This window comes from Macaca mulatta, chromosome 8 (genome assembly GCF_049350105.2).
Source record: "Macaca mulatta isolate MMU2019108-1 chromosome 8, T2T-MMU8v2.0, whole genome shotgun sequence".
Taxonomy (NCBI): Eukaryota; Metazoa; Chordata; class Mammalia; order Primates; family Cercopithecidae; genus Macaca; species Macaca mulatta.
In genome coordinates, this window is record NC_133413.1 from 76,793,607 (window position 1) to 76,809,657 (window position 16,051).

The 16,051-nt window shown below is 42.3% G+C and overlaps 3 non-coding genes across 3 annotated transcripts; all 3 read left to right on the plus strand.

The window, feature by feature from the left end:
• The first annotated feature begins 8,102 nt into the window (after positions 1-8,102).
• On the plus strand, positions 8,103-8,195 carry TRNAY-GUA (transfer RNA tyrosine (anticodon GUA)). Its single transcript has 2 exons — positions 8,103-8,139; positions 8,160-8,195. It is a non-coding gene; the product is annotated as a tRNA-Tyr (tRNA).
• A 527-nt stretch (positions 8,196-8,722) lies between these two features.
• Positions 8,723-8,811, plus strand: TRNAY-GUA (transfer RNA tyrosine (anticodon GUA)). The gene is given in 2 exon segments: positions 8,723-8,759; positions 8,776-8,811. It is a non-coding gene; the product is annotated as a tRNA-Tyr (tRNA).
• Positions 8,812-8,914: 103 nt separating this feature from the next.
• On the plus strand, positions 8,915-8,987 carry TRNAA-AGC (transfer RNA alanine (anticodon AGC)). The gene has a single exon. It is a non-coding gene; the product is annotated as a tRNA-Ala (tRNA).
• Positions 8,988-16,051: the final 7,064 nt, after the last annotated feature.

A 16,051-nucleotide genomic window follows, 5' to 3' on the forward strand; every position in this document is an offset into this window, starting at 1 on the left:
AGTTCTGACGTCATTAAAATTCTGCTCTAACTCTTTAGTTACTGAATTTTTTTTTCTATGTAATCAAGTAGACAGAGCCTTGGTTTGAAAGTTAAGAAACCTGGTTCTAATCTAAGCTTTCATTAACTAGCCTTGTGACCAAGTGAGATGAAAATAACATGGCTAATCTCTCTATGGCTCTGTTTTCATATCTGCCCTGACCACCTTCCAAGTTGCTGGATGACCAGATAAAATGGCTAAAGTGAAAGAAATCTGAAAAGTCAAATGTTCAACAAATGTAAGATGGTTTTAAATGAATTTGTATATGTTGACACACACAGACAAATGTACTGTGACTCGCTGCATATAAACTGTCTCACCCAACAAGACCCATAGAGACACCCAGTATTAACAGCTCCAGTAACCAGCAAGTGCTTGGAAAGCTGTACTCAACAAACAAATGCTATTTTCTGTTTGGAGGAAACAATAGGATAAATAGCCCAATCTGCAGATAATTTGAGCCATTCCATTTCCTTCCTGTGGTCTTTTTAAGCAAAATGGTCAGGTCTATTTTGAAAAGCAACTTACAAATTACAAAGCTCACCTTCTCTTTCTTGCTCAAACCTCATTTTCCTTTCTCACATGGAATTTTTTGCTTCCACTCCTAGTTCCCCCAGGAAGCTGGTCCAAGAGTGGTTAAGATGAGAACAGGACATGGATCAGAATCAGAATTAGATGGTAGAATCAAATTGCTAGAGGGGTTCTGGCCAATGTTCCTCACAAAGGGCTAGTTTCTGGTTACAATGATGTGTGACAAATGCAAGCACTTGAATGCCTATGAATGAGGGAATGAATTCTGCAGAATGCTCCTTCAGCTACAGAGATACAAGAATCCACTCTTCATTAGAGGAGGAGCTGCTGAAGTATATTGTGGGGGTCAACAGAAGGGCTATCCAGAAGCACTGGCAGTCATTCTGAACTCACAAGCATCTTAGCAGGGAAGCTTCAAGGCAAGAAGAGAAATGCTGAGTGTGAGCCTCATCGGTGGACACACAGAGTTCATTGAACGGTCCGTGTCAACAGCTCACCACCTATCCTGGGCACTGGGCTACTGGAATGGGAGACTTCTTAAAAAGTTCAATGAGTCATCCATTTATTTTTTTGCTGTCTTACATTAGAACATAATAAAAAACTTACATGTGCATTTTTCTTTACCCAAACACACACACACACACACATATATCAATTCTTTTAGAATAAGTGACATTCTATATCTAGAATGAAAAAACTGTCTATACATGAATTTTTTTTTTTTTTTTTTTTTTTGAGACAGAGTCTCACTGCAATCTCTGCCTCCTGGGCTCAAGTAATTCTTGTGCCTCAGTCTCCCGAGTAGCTGGGACTATAGTCGCGTGCCATCACGCCCGGCTACATTATATTTTTAGTATTTTTAGTAGAGACGGGGTTTCACCATGTTGGCCAGGCTGATCTCGAACTCCTGACCTCAGGTGATCTGCCCGCCTCGGCCTCCCAAAGTGTTGGGATTACAGGTGTGAGCCACCACGCCCAGCTACATTGATTAATTTATTAGCATAATAGTTTTATATAAAATGCCTTCATTTCGAAAACATTTTTATTGTATTCAGCATGGAAATTTTTTTTTTAATCAATGTGTAACATACTAGAAAATTAAATATTTAGCTACCAAAACTTGAAAGATACCTGTTATTCTGAGTCAAAGAGTAAAGTTTTAACAAAATAAAATGAGTCACTTTCCTACTCATATTCTGCATTTCTTAGCTCTTTTACCTCTTCCTTTCTCATCCCATCCCCCAAAATAGAGGATTTGAAAGTGTTGGCCTTAGTCTCACAGGTGCATTTACTTGTATTTGAGAAAGCTGATTTATTCTTTCATAAATTAGAAATAAAATTTCTAAGAGAATAATAACCAAGAGTCATAGTGCTTAGTATCTGACACTGCCCTAAGAGCTTTATATTGATTCATTTAATACAACAACCTGTGAGAGAAGTACTGTCACCATCATCATCTGTGGTTTTTTAGACTATGTGACTAGAACATGGAAAAGATAAGTAACTTGGCTAACAGGGTTCAAAATGACTTTATACAATGTAATTACATGAACAATAAGAATCAAGTGTATCTTCACTGGAATTCCCCAGAATAGTTCCCTTTCTGACCTAGAAACATCATCTCTGTGGTTTCTCACAAATATCCTTCTTGGAGATGGTGCATATTTAGAGAAAACCATGGATAAGTCAATAAGCCTGAGTCTAGCCCTGCACCCCTAATCTGGATGGTCATTCTAAAGACATTGTTTAATCTTTCCAGGTAGAGCTTCCTTATCTGTAAAATGGTTTCCTTGACTGAAAGGAAAAACTTGAAAGCTCTTTAGTGCACATATGTCTAAGAATAATTTTTCTAGTAAACAATGGCTTTTTTTTTTTTCACATTTCACGGAGTCTTGACACACCTCCTTGGAGCATTGCTGTTAACAAATTTAAGGGATTTGACCTTTGGATTTAGAGGTGAGAAGAGAATACCCTTTAATAGATGGAACACTTTGCTACTCCCAGAATGTCCGTTTTCTGACTGCACTGGCATCAGAACCTGCCTTTCAACCTCCTTCCTCCCAGAGTAGCAGCCAGCAGCCCAATCTCCCTAACCCAAGTGTCCGTCTGAGGACAGAGAGACCAAGCAGTGCCACAGAAAGGAGCCCTGGCTATGACTCAGGAGGCCTGAGATCTCACATGCCACTTCTCCTCTCTGTAACCTTGGATAAGTCATTTCACATCTTTGGGCCTCAGTTTCTTCATTCTTAAGCAATTTTTATTAGAGAAGATCTTTAATTAGATGACAATTATGGGACACTCTGACCCATACATGTTATGTAAAAATAACTTACATATGGTTAAACAAAAATGTACAAAAGCAAATTTTTTCACCATCCCCATATAGTTTGTTAGGGCTCTCATAACAAAATATCACAGACTGGGTGGCTTTTAAAAACAAAACTTATTTTATCACAGTTCTAGAGACTAGAAGTCTAAGCCAAGGTATTGGCAGGTTTGGTTTCTTCTCAGAATCCATGGCTTGTAGATGGCCATCTTCTCCCTGCATCTTCTTGTGGCCATCTCTGTGTGTGTGCATGTGCCTGCTGTCTCTGTGTTCTGTTCTCCTCATCTTGTAAGGACACCAGTTGTATTGGATCAGGACTTATCCTAATGACCTTGTTTTTGCTTAATTACCTCTTTAAAGGCCTTATCTCCAAATACAGTCACACTCTGAAGTACTAGGAGTTAGGTCTTCAACAAATAAATTGGGGTGGGGAGGGAAGTCAGCCCAACAACACCCATGCCATCAATTTCTCAAAATTGTGCCATATTTCAGTTTGCTTTATATTTGAACCACATATGTTTTATAAAGACTTTTTTTTTTTTTTTTTAGAAATCCCTGAGTATCTTTGTTCTGTCTTTTTGAGAAAAGTGACATGTGCCTTTATCATATCTCTAAGGTCTCCCAGGTCCTTAATCACACTACTATTGTAAAGAATCTGCTTCTTTTTGAAAACTAATCTTCCCAGAGCCCTCTTTTTTCTTCCCCTTAATTTGTCCCGATTGCTTTCTTTGCCAGCTGCATCACTGTCAACCTGAGATTTTATTTTCATTGAGTTCCTGGGTTGGTTTCCCTTTTTCTTAAATCCTGTGTACTCCTCCTTCTTGGATTCTTGCTTTGCTTTGCTGAAGTATATCCGTGGCATACACAGAGACATGCTGCTAGACATGCTGTTCTTTCCCTTCAAACAAGAACTCACTACCCAGCTGCAAGGAGGATGGTTAACTAGTAGCCACCACGTGTTAACTCCTCTAGCCGAGGTTCTAAGCCTCCGGCCAATGACTGAGCAAGGTGGTGATGCTAGGGCCTCACCATTTCTGCCCAACTTGAGACTCCTCTAAAAAGAAATCTTTGCTCTGGAGCCACCAAGAGGGTTGGCAGAAACTTTGTTGGGTCTGCATCATTGTCTAATGACTACCTCTACCCAATCCTGTGTCCTCCCCTTTTCCATTCACAGAAGTTACTCCCCTGTAAAATGTTGTGCTCTAATTCTGTTTGAGCTTCAGCTTCCTGGAGAAGCCATCCAGTATAACATCCTCAAATAATGTTTACTTACTTTTTATTTGTTTCAGAAAGGAATCATAGATTTAAACTTTATGAGACCTTGCAAGTGTGAACTATTTGTCCTCATATGTGATTACTACTTCGATCAGTATACAATTCTAGGCTTAAAATTATTTCTCTGCAGAACTTTGAAGGCCATGCTCCACTGTCTTCTAACATCCAGTAATGATGATGATAAGTCTGATCATAATCCAATTCTTATTCCTTTGTAGCTAGCCTAGTTCTTGTTTAGATTTTGTTTTGTTTTGTTTTGTTTTTCTCCATCTTTGAAAGTTATAGGGTTTCATCTTTATCCTCAATGCTTTTGAATGTCACTAGGCTGTGTCCAGGCATAGTTGTTTTTCATTCATCCTAACTTGCATGATCCTTTCCATCCATCTGAGGACCAATGTCTTTCTTTTATTCTTTCCCTTGCATTGTCTCTGTTTGCTCTTTCTGGAGCTCATATTAGGTACTCTTTATGTCTTCAGGATCTATCTTTTCTTTCTTTTTTTTGGGGGGGGTGGGTGTGTGTGTGTGTGTGCGCGCGCGTGCGTGTATGTATGAAACCGGATCTCACGCTGTCCCAGGAGCAGGAGTGCAATGGTGCAATCAATCATAGCTCACCGCAGCTTTGAACTCCTGGGCTCAAGAGATCCTCCTGCCTCAGCCTCCCAAGTAGCTGGGACTACAGGTGCACACCACTATGTCTAGCTAATTTTCGTATCTTTTGTAGAGATGAGGGTCTTGCGTTGTTGCCCAGGCTTGCTTAAACTCTTGGCTTCAAGCAATCCTCCCGCCCCGGGCTCCCAAAATACTGGAATTACAGAGGTGAGCCACCGTATCCAATGTCATGTTTTTATTTTTTGCTTTCCACATATTTTCCATTCTGTCTTCTATATCTTCATAGTTGATCTTTAGCCATGACCAATATGTTACTTTTCACCTTAACAATCATACTTTTATATTCAGGAACTCTCTTCTTCCCTAATTGCTCCTGTTAATATCACTGTATTCTGGTTTTCATTGCTGTAACACTCTCTTGGATGTCCCTGAGGATATCCCTAACTACTTTTTTGTTAAATAGTTCTGTTCTATTCCTTGCATTATCTCTGTTTTCTCCTCAGTCATTTATTTAACTTGTTCATCTTCGACTTTCTTTTTTAAGTTGTTATTTCCTCCCAAATGTCTGGTAAACACAATATGACGGAATACATTGATATCTGTAAAAATGACTGTGTCCTGAGGACAATCAGGCTTTGCATTTATGGTGCATGGGTGGGAACAGCCATGCTGGCCTAAGATCCCCCAACCTGACAAATCAAGGAAGAACTTGCTCTAAGAGTTGGGTGGGGTGGCCTTCCTGTTCCCTCCATCTCTATTAGGCTCTACTCTGCCCTACTCCCTAGCCCTATACCACTCTACAGACTCTAGACTGGCAAATCTACTCTGCTTAAGCCATTCTCCAGTGGGATCTCCCTGGCAAAAAATTCAGCAGCAGCTGCACAATGTTGTGGGCGGCTGACCTCTGTGCTGCTCTCTCTGTGCCTGGAGTCTCTTATGAGCTCCATGGGGAGAATGGTTTTGTCTCTGCTAGCTTGCAGAATGTGCATTTGAAGCTGTGCTTTTCTCCATTATAATCTCATTTGATTTTCACCTTCCAGAAGTTATTTAAAATGTCTATTTGTTAATTATACCTACTGTAGTTTTCCATGTTGCAATAGATTTTTTTTTTCTTTTGTGTATTTTTATCATCTTTTCAATGTACTCCTGGGGAGGAAAGGGTGTAGTCGTATGCGCCCAACCTTCATACATGTAATCCTGATCCCTGGACACAGTGGGTGAGCACCTAAGTGAGGCCAAGAATAACGGAGAGTTTTGCAGTCAGGCCAGAGAAAGAGAAGTGACTCTCTGTGTGATAGACCATGAAGAATAAAGCTCCAGAACTTTTAGGGTGGGGGACAGCACCATGTTTCCAACTGTGTGCGCTAGAGAGGAGCTGAGAAGCACTGACAGAGAAACTTTTAAGGAGGCCTAGTGACATTTCATCCTTGGTTTCTTGGGGACACCCTTGTATCATTATAATAAATGTCTTGCTTATACTAGCTCTTGTGAATTTCTGTCACTTACAAGTAAGAAGGCCAAAAATTATGCATGTTTGGCCTCCCTGAAACCTGTTACTCAAGTAAGGTTGGCCATTGGGGAAAAGGGCTTGGCTAGGTATGGTAGCTTGCGCCTTAATCCCAGCACTTTGGGAGGCCGAGGCCGGAAAATCACTTGAAGTCAAGAGTTCAAGACTAGCCTGGGCAAAAAAGCTAGAGCCAGGTGAGGTGGTGCATGCCTGTAATCCCATGAGGCTGAGGCAGGAGAATCACTTGAGCTCAGAAGTTTGAGGCTGCAGTGAGCTATGATTGCATCACTGCACCCCAATCTGGGTAACAAAGCAAGACTCTGTTTCTAAAAAATAATGATAAAAATAATTTAATAAACACCCTGCTTGCCACTCTTGTAAAATAAGGAGAAAGTAGGACTAAAAGGAGGCTCTTTTCTCTTAGCCTAATTTACATGGTTCTGTCCATGAACTTTGAGCCAGAGGGGTACAACTCACCTCCTCCACCTCTCAGAGGTCATTTTCTCAAACTCTCAGAAACGCTGTATAACTTTAAAGATACATCAGCTTGTTACATGCAAAAATGGAAAAATGTTCACCAGGAAACAAAAATAATCTCCTCATGTTTGTGCAGCCTTAAGGAAGCCGCTTTCCCACTTAAAAATCCAGCCCTTTCCTTTTCTCTAACTTCCTATTTTCTCTTTCCTAATTTTACGTTTTATTAAAGCTTTTACTTTTGGGAACTACTATCTTATAGGGGAGATTTAAGAAACAATTCCAATCTTCCTTCCACAAATATTACTATAATAACATTAACACAGAAACTCAGTTTGCCCAAACCAACATGATGCCTTCTTGGTTAAAAGACCCCTAAGGGCAAAATCCAGGTCGTTGGATGGTTTTTATGCTATGCTAAAAACTGAGTGGGAATATGGCGGCAAACCTTTAACAATTTATAAACGCTGACTATGACCGTACAAAAATAGGCCGACAAAGCAGGATTATAGGCCTATTTGAGATTGAATAACTTTGTTAAAATTAAACATAAAATAGGAACCAGATCAAAAAGACATTTTATGTAATCTTAATCTTCTTCCCTCTCTTCGCTTAGCCGGGGGTTGGTGAGGGGACTTTCTCTAGGAACTTAATGACTCTGATGTCTTAAAGTACATGCGGTGGAACCAGCTCTGTCTACACAACCGCGGGCTTCAGTGGCGTCTTCCTAACCCGGCTTGCCGGCCGGGGGCGTCCCGAGAGCCTCGGGGCCTTCCCTTCACCCCGCGGAAGTTGGACGGGCGGCGCTGGTAAGGCCTCCCGGGCTTAAAGTGCAACGGACACTGCAGAAATCCAAACTGGTGGCATTCGCAGTTTGGGGACGCTAGAGGAAGTAATGATTTCTGGTTTGTTAACCTCAGGTGACAAAAATGCCGAGCCAGGCGGGAGCTGGACCTACAATCTTCTGCTGCGTGGTCAGACACGTTATCCATTGCGCCACTGGTCTACCACGCAACTCCTCCACTGGCCGTTGAATTACTGCGTGTTGAGAACACACTCGGCAACCACTTTAAAGGGCAACGCAGGCTGGTAAAGGAAAAGTACGATAAGCGAGGGCGGTAGAGTCGCAGGGTCTTGGCACCGCGGGCCCCAGACACCTGGGTTGAGGGCCTTTACCCGGTCAGTCAGGCTATGGAGCCAGAGCGCGCTGTCTTTCTGCGCACGCGTGGAGCACACTGGCCGGCTCTCTGGCGCTGCGCTCAGTGCAATCTCCGGCTGCCTGGACTGGCGCTCCGATTCTTCTGTGCTGAATCTCAGGGGACGCCAACATCCATACACGTCCCTTCGATAGCTCAGCTGGTAGAGCGGAGGACTGTAGCTACTTCCTCAGCAGGAGACATCCTTAGGTCGCTGGTTCGATTCCGGCTCGAAGGAGACGAGTGCGGTTTTTATTCCAGCTCCCGATGACTTAGGTCCCTTTCCTTGGGTGCCCTCAATGACACATTGCATTCCAACAAGCAGTTGGAAACTCTAGCGCGTTCTCCCCATTTTGGGCCTCCCAGCCTGCGCGGTAATTCTTTTTAGCTGTCCCCCCGCGGGGACGTGCCCGGGCAGGTTCCCAGCGCAGCTGTGGGTCTCCGCTCGGCCGAGCGACTGCCGGGTCACGGCTTCTGCATCTTTCTAACCGGTCTTTGGCATTGCCGGGCTCCTGAGTCACACAGGAGGCAGCGCCGGCTCCAGGGGGCCGGGCGGGGCCCTCTCCTCAGAGCCCCGAGCAGCTTCTGCGACCCGATGGCTCGCAACGGCTGCCCTGAGGAGGTGGGGGGTCCGCGGGAAGAGGGATCTAGTGCTCCCGGAACCTGGGAATCAGAAAGAAAGAGAACAAAATACCCAAAACAGGAAGCCTAAAAATGACACAATGTTACAGAGACAAGGCGGCACCCAGGCCGTTTTCCCCGCTCCCTTCGATAGCTCAGCTGGTAGAGCGGAGGACTGTAGGCGCGCGCCCGTAGCCATCCTTAGGTCGCTGGTTCGATTCCGGCTCGAAGGAGAGACTCATCTGTTTTGTTGCTTTGAACCAAAGAAATCTGTCTTTAGTGCTGAGTGTTCTGACCCTTCTCTAGAGGAACAGATAACGAGCCGTGCCCAGCCGTGGGGGATTAGCTCAAATGGTAGAGCGCTCGCTTAGCATGCGAGAGGTAGCGGGATCGATGCCCGCATCCTCCAGTTTTCTTTCCTGTCCCGTACGGTTTTTCTTTCGATTCTCTCAGCCCAAACTAGAGCTGAAAAGTCAGACGAAGTCAACTGAAGAGTAGGGCGAGCTCCAGGTTACCACTCTAAAACTTCCCAGACAAGGAGTGGTGGGTGCTAGCAGTTTATCCTTCTAGCTTTAAATTTCTAGACCGATTTAGTTGGGGGAAATTCACGAAATACAATTATTTCTCCTTCAAAATGGAGACAGATTGCCGTCACATGTATTATCCCTCAAAATCCTTTATGATTTGTGATAAGATGTCTGCATTTCCAGGGACTCATCTGAGGCTAAGCTGCCCATCGTTCGGGGAGACCCTCAGGGAAAACAAAACAAGAAACAGAGAACTTGGAAACGGACACTGATTACTTTGAACGTTTGCTCAGCCGGGGAAGCAGGAACTGTTCGGCCCCGGGCGGGCTGCCTGGCTCCGGACAGAGGACAGATCCGAGGTGGATGGATAAGGCAAAAGGTAGCCCTGGGGAGGTGAGTGGATAAAGTCCCTGGACACAGGGGCTGCCCTTGGAGGAGGTTCTTATGTCATTGTCCTCCAGTGGAAGTAACTGTGCAGAATTAACTAGAGACCAGCGATGAGAGAGAATTAATTGGATAAAAATTTTATCTAGGGCAGTCCTTGAGCGTAATTTTGTTAAGCAAAGACAAGACAAAAACAAAACGAGTAAAACCCAAACACACATCCACACACTCACTGAAAGATTCAAAGATAAAACAGAACACAAAGACTTTTCTGGTAATAAAATCTCCCTATCCTAATTTTCTAGAAAAAAAGCTGTTGAAGCCACCCCGCAGTTCTTACAAGACAAAACACAAATCTTCCACACAAAAGCAGAAATACAGTATTATCCTTTGTGAGGAGTGCAGCAAATAAATGATATTTCTTCAGGGTCCTAGGCAACCTGTATACTTTTGTTACCAGTGTATACAACATGCTATGGTTTATTGCTGTCTTTCATTTTCTAGAGTGGTCTCCATTTTTACCTCGTTTTATTATTTTCAATAGTCTTTCAATTGAATGTGTTGTAAATTACTTGAAATATAACATCATGATGTTCATAAAAACAAATTCACAAAGTAAGAAAAAGAATTCTTTTATCAGATGCCATGTCCCAGTTTCTAGTTTGGGATTATGGGCGTTCTAGCTGGCTGAGGGGAGGAACTGGCAGTGAAACTTTAAGTGACCGAAAGAGCAAGAAGTAAGTAATAAGTCAAAGGAATAGCAAGTAATGCACCCAAAACCCAGTGTAGGACACACGTTTGGGGGAGGTGACCTGGGCCAGAACTCAAAGGATATCTCAGAGTCAGCAACCCAAACTGGGAATGGAATTCACATACAAAGCTCAAAGGTATCAATCAGGAAGCAGTAATGCATAGTGGTTAGTCAGGCAGACTGTGAAACCTGATGGCCTTTCTTGGCTTTGCTACTTCTAACTGTATGACCACAGGCAGGTTGCTTGACATTTCGGTGCTTCAGTGTCTTTGTTTCTCAAATGGGGATATAATAATAATACCTACTTTTAATTAAGATATAACATGTAAAAGCCTTAGTACAGTGCCTGGCACATAGTAAACACAAAATAAACATTAGCTGTTATCAGTGTGCAAGGAAGGAAGAAACAGAAACATAAAGTGTCATTTCCCTGGCAAACTGCAGAGATTCGACACATTTCAGCACCTGGAGGCCTGGCAAGCATAGCATCATACAGTGAAGGCCTGGGGGAATTAGTCTAAGGGTTTGTATATGTGTTTATATAAACATATATGGAAGTGCTTGGAAAGAGGTGCTTGGATCTACTGTGTAGGGAAAGTAGGAAGAACAATGCTAAAAATACAATATGATGGTTAGATATATTATGGTGTGGCCGTGTAATGAAATATATATAGCCCTCAGAATTGTATTTATTAAGAACTTACATTGACATGGGAAATGTTAATAATCATGCTTAGAAATAAAGTAGGTATAGAGCAATATAAACAAGCATAAGTTATTTATAGAAAAGACTAGAAACAGGCTGGCATGGTGGCTCATGCCTATAATCCCAGCACTTTGAGAGGCCCAGGCAAACAGATCCCTTGAAGTCAGGAGTTCGAGACCAGCCTGGGCAACATGGTGAAACCCTGTCTCTAAAAAAAATACAAAAATTAGCTGTATGCGGTGGCATGTACCTGTGATCCCAGCTGCTCGGGAGGGTAAGGTAGGAAGATCTCTTGAACCTGAGAGGTCAAGGCTGCAGTGAGCAGTGATTGCACCACTGCACTCCAGCTTGGGTGACAGAGGGAGACCCCGTCTCAAAAAAAAAAAAGAAGAAGAAAAAGAAAAAAAAAAGACTGGAAACATGCATTAAAATGTTAACAACAATAATGATCTTTGGTAGTATGATTACTGTGATATATTTTCCTTAAAATTTTAAACTATTTTCTAAGTTTTCTGAAATAAACAATATTTTTAAATTGGAACTAGGGATGACTTTAAAAAAATTAACAGCTGACATCAACCCAGCACTTCCTACAAGCCGAGCACAGCTCTAGGTACTTTACATGTTGTAACTTATTTCTCTCATAAAGAGAACACCAGGCCCAAATGGCTTCAGTACTGAATTCTACCAAAGAGTTAAGGAAGAAAAAAAATACCAATTATATACAAATTTTTCCAAAAAAAAATGATGAAAAAGGAGTACTTTCCAACTCATTCTATGAAGTCTCTGATACCAAAATTAGGCAAAGACATTACAGAAAAAGAAAACTACAGACCAATATAGCTTATGAATATAGATGCAAAAATTCTCAACAAAATTTTAGCCAAGTAAATCCAACAACATATAAAAAGGAAAATACGTTATGACTAAGTGAGATTTATCCCAGGAATACAAGACTGGCTCAACATTCAAATTCATAACATTAAACAGATTAAAGAAAAAAAATCATGTGATCATCTGAGCAGATGCAGAAAAATCATTTGACCAAATTCAACATCCATTCCTGCTTTTAAAAACTGTCACCAAATTTAGAGGGGAAGGGAACTCATTCAACCTGATAAAGGACATAAGTGAAACACATGCAGCTTACATTATGCTTAATATTAAAGAACAGTGCTTTCCTCCTAAGACCAAGACCAAGGCAAGGGTGTTTTCAGCTCTCATCAGGGCAATAAAGCAAAGGAAATGAAGTAAAAGATCTCCATATAGGAAAGGAAGAGGGAAAACTGTTTCTGTGTGCACATCTCACTTTTAAACAGTATTGGTTACATGTTGAAATGATAATATTTTAGATGTTCTGGGGTTAAGTAAAATTTTTATTTATTTTTAGATTTTTTAAATGTGGCTATTACAAAATTTAAAATCATGTATATGGAACATATTTGTCACATACATCTTATGTCTTTGGACAGTGCAAGTCAGAGAGATAGGCAAGGGCCAGATCACATCAGGTCTTGGGACCACAGTGAGGATTAATACCTTTATCCTAGAGGTGATGTGACCATTAATAGGATTTAAATAAGGGGTGACTTGTGAGAAGTGGATTGCAGAAGGCAAGAGTGAATTCAGAGAAATCAGTTAGGAGGCTGAGGTGGAGGAGAAGTGGGGCTGGGGCTGGGTGGGGAGGGTGGAGCCAACGTGTGGAGTTCAGACATAGGCCATTGGGAAGACCTTGGGCTAAAGTATTCGCTACTTGTTGGGACTGTCGCTGCTTATTTCTGGCACATATATAATGAGTGTTTCTTATTTCCAAGAAGTGTTCAGGGGAAAGTAAAATATGTTCATTTTTCTGACGTTTCCTCAGAGATCTTTATGATGAAGTAAAATTTATAAACAACAGATTTGAAGAAGGAGTGATTATCAAATGAACAAAAGATTTCAAGCAGAAGTTGGCAAACCATCTAATGAAAGAAATGCCACAGTGTTAGCTGCTGTTAAGTGCTTTTCACGTTCATTTCTCTTTGATTTTAGATTTTGTAAGATGTTTCTTTTCATTAAAAATTTAAAAATCACGCGGGGCGCGGTGGCTCACGCCTGTAATCCCAGCACTTTGGGAGGCCGAGGCGGGCGGATCACGAGGTCAGGAGGTCGAGACCATCCTGGCTAACACTGTGAAACCCCGTCTCTACTAAAAATACAAAAAAATTAGCCAGGCGTGGTGGTGCGCGGCCTGTAGTCCCAACTACTCTGAGGCTGAGGCAGGAGAATGACGTGAACCCGGGAGGCGGAGCTTGCAGTGAGCCGAGATCGCACCACTGCACTCCAGCCTGGGTGACAAAGCGAGACTCCGTCTCAAAAAAAAAAAAAATTTTTTAAATCACATATCCAAGCTACTAATTGCCAGGTAGACAGCTAAATAGAAAAGACTGATGACACAGGCAGAGGGAAAACATGAAGTATTTTGTAGATGTCATGGGTCAAGTCCTCAGTGCAAAGGGATGGCAAGAATCTTTGTAAGGAAAGAGAGTTCTGGGTTATATTTTTTGGAATAACTTTTAAAGTTGTTACATGGAGGGAAATTTCTAAGCCAAATAATGGTTAGACAGTGCTTTATTTGGGCCACACCCTGAGCTCTAGGATACCAAAGGAAATAACATTATGTCTTCTGTGGTCAGATGGGTTATATCTGGCAGGACTGATAACCGAGCCTGGTGCTTGGAACACCAGCTCATTGAAATCCCAAATGAAGTGTGGCCTTCTCTCCACTGGTCATGAGTGGAGTTCTCACTAAAAAAGGGAGGGAGGGAGGGAGGGAGGGAGGGATGGATGGATGGATGGATGGACGGACGGATGTAGGCATGCATGTGTGAATATTGCAAGAAAGAATTAACAGCCTCACTGGCTTAGTTTAAGAGGACCTGGTTTGCACAAGATTAAGTGTTGGCCTTTGTTTTGGCATGGGATTAAAATAATTCTCAGATTATATTGGTGCTGGAGTTGACCTGAAAGTCTTGGTCCACTGGTGCCCTAGTGCTCCAGCCCAACTAAACTTCCTTCTTCAGCAATCACCAACTCTCTGCCTTCACATTCACATCATCTGATGTTCTTTCCCTGTTTTAATTCTTTAGTCAGTCACCCCCTTTCTCACTTCCAGTGGGCACAAGAAAGCAAGAATACTTCCTTTCTACCTTAGAGGCTGAGCCAGGAGTGAGATCCGTCTTCCAACTCCTCTTGTTTTCTCTTTCATCAGGACTGCACTCTCTCTGCTCACTGTTTTGCTTCAAACCATATCTGTTTTTATTTTCTTTTAGCTGTACCCTCCATCTAACCATAAATTCTCTATTCTGTTTGATGAACAAATGGCTCCTTAAACTAAGGCTGGATTATTTTCAAGTACCTGGAATTGCAATTACCTGCACCAAAGACACAAAACAGAACGTGGGTAAATGAAATGCTGAGGATGTTCTGGAATGTTCAGGATTCTTTGGGATTTTCTAATGTCTCCTGTTCACAGAATGCTCTGACCTATTTTGACAGTTACAATGAAGAATCGGTGCTGCTCTTCTGACCACACTGGGGCGAGTAGAGATTCACATCACTCTAGCCAGAGAGTACAAAATCACCAAAAGACAGTGACCCAGTTCTTGTTGGAGAGTCCTTCATATGCATTTGAATTTGCCCCCAATATTTTTTTATATCTCGTGTTCTAGGACTGGTTGTCTAGTATAATAACCACTATCCACATGTGGACATTTAAATATAAGTTTACATTAATACAGTTTAAAATTTAGTTTCAGAGCTGCACTGTGCACATTCCAAGTACTCAAGAACCACAAGTGGCTAGAGATTGGACACTACAGATATAGAACATTTCCATAATTAGTGGAAATTGTTATGGACAGTGCCCTTCTAAAGCATGGGTGTGGTGCAGTTTAGTGGGTGAGGTCATGGGCTCTGTACTCAAAAGATGTGTCTCTTAGTCTGCATCACAGTTTCAGCAGCCATGTGACTCAAGGCAACTACTTAACTTGCTCAGCCACAGTTGACTCAGTGGAGATAATAATACCAGAGACAGGGAGCTATGATATGAAGTAATGGGTACTCAGTACATATTTATCATATTTGTTGTAGTAGTATAGTAGTAAAAATAATTTTAGCATCCCTTCCTGTCTTCCCTAGATGAAAAACACACTGAGCTCTTACTGTATAATAAAGAACTTAGCTGGTCTTTGTCCCAAGTCCCTGAGTGGGAGCCTCTAAATCCTTAGAATTTCTCGAGTGACAGACATGCCTTTGTTATTCATCGTGGGCCCTGATAGTTTATGCTAATGAGATAGCTGAGGATGGGGGCCGGCCATGTCAGAAAGAACAACCATGAGATGCGAATCTTGGGGCTTTGAGCCACATGATGTCAGCCCAACCTCCAGGGAGGCAAGGAGAAAGCTGAAGATTGAGATCAGTCACATAGCTAATGATTCCATCAATCATGCCTCCATAATGAAGCCCCCATAAGAACTCTGGACACAGAAGCTCGGGTGACCTTCCCTGGTTAACAGCACTCTGTGTGCATTGTTACACATTCATGTGCCAGGAGGGTGATGCATCCTGACTCCACTGGGAGAGGACATGGAAGTTCACATTTGGGACACCCTGCAACCTTGCCCCTATGAATTTCTTCTTTTGGCCAGTCTTAATTTGTATTCTTTTTGGCTCTAATAAAACTGTAATCATAAATATGTTTTCCTGAGTTCTGTGAGTCATTCTACCAAACCAAGGAGGTAGTGGGAACCCCCAAATTTGTAGCCAGTTGGTCAGAAGTACAGGATCTGGGAACCCCAGAGTTCGCTGCTAGTGTCTTAAGTGAGGACAGACCGTGCCCTTTACTTGTGAAATTTGGCCTAACTCCATTTAGGTCATGTAAGAATTCCACTGCAGATCTACATCTCATTCCTAGGCCCTGGCCCCTGAAAATGCCTGGTTCCATTTGGCCCGGCAGCTACAGGTTGAAAGAGGTCAAAAGCCTTCTTTTTCTGTTGTTACTCTTCAGCATCACATCCACCGTTGGGTGCACACTCAGGTTCCTAGGGACCCATCTAATTTCCCCA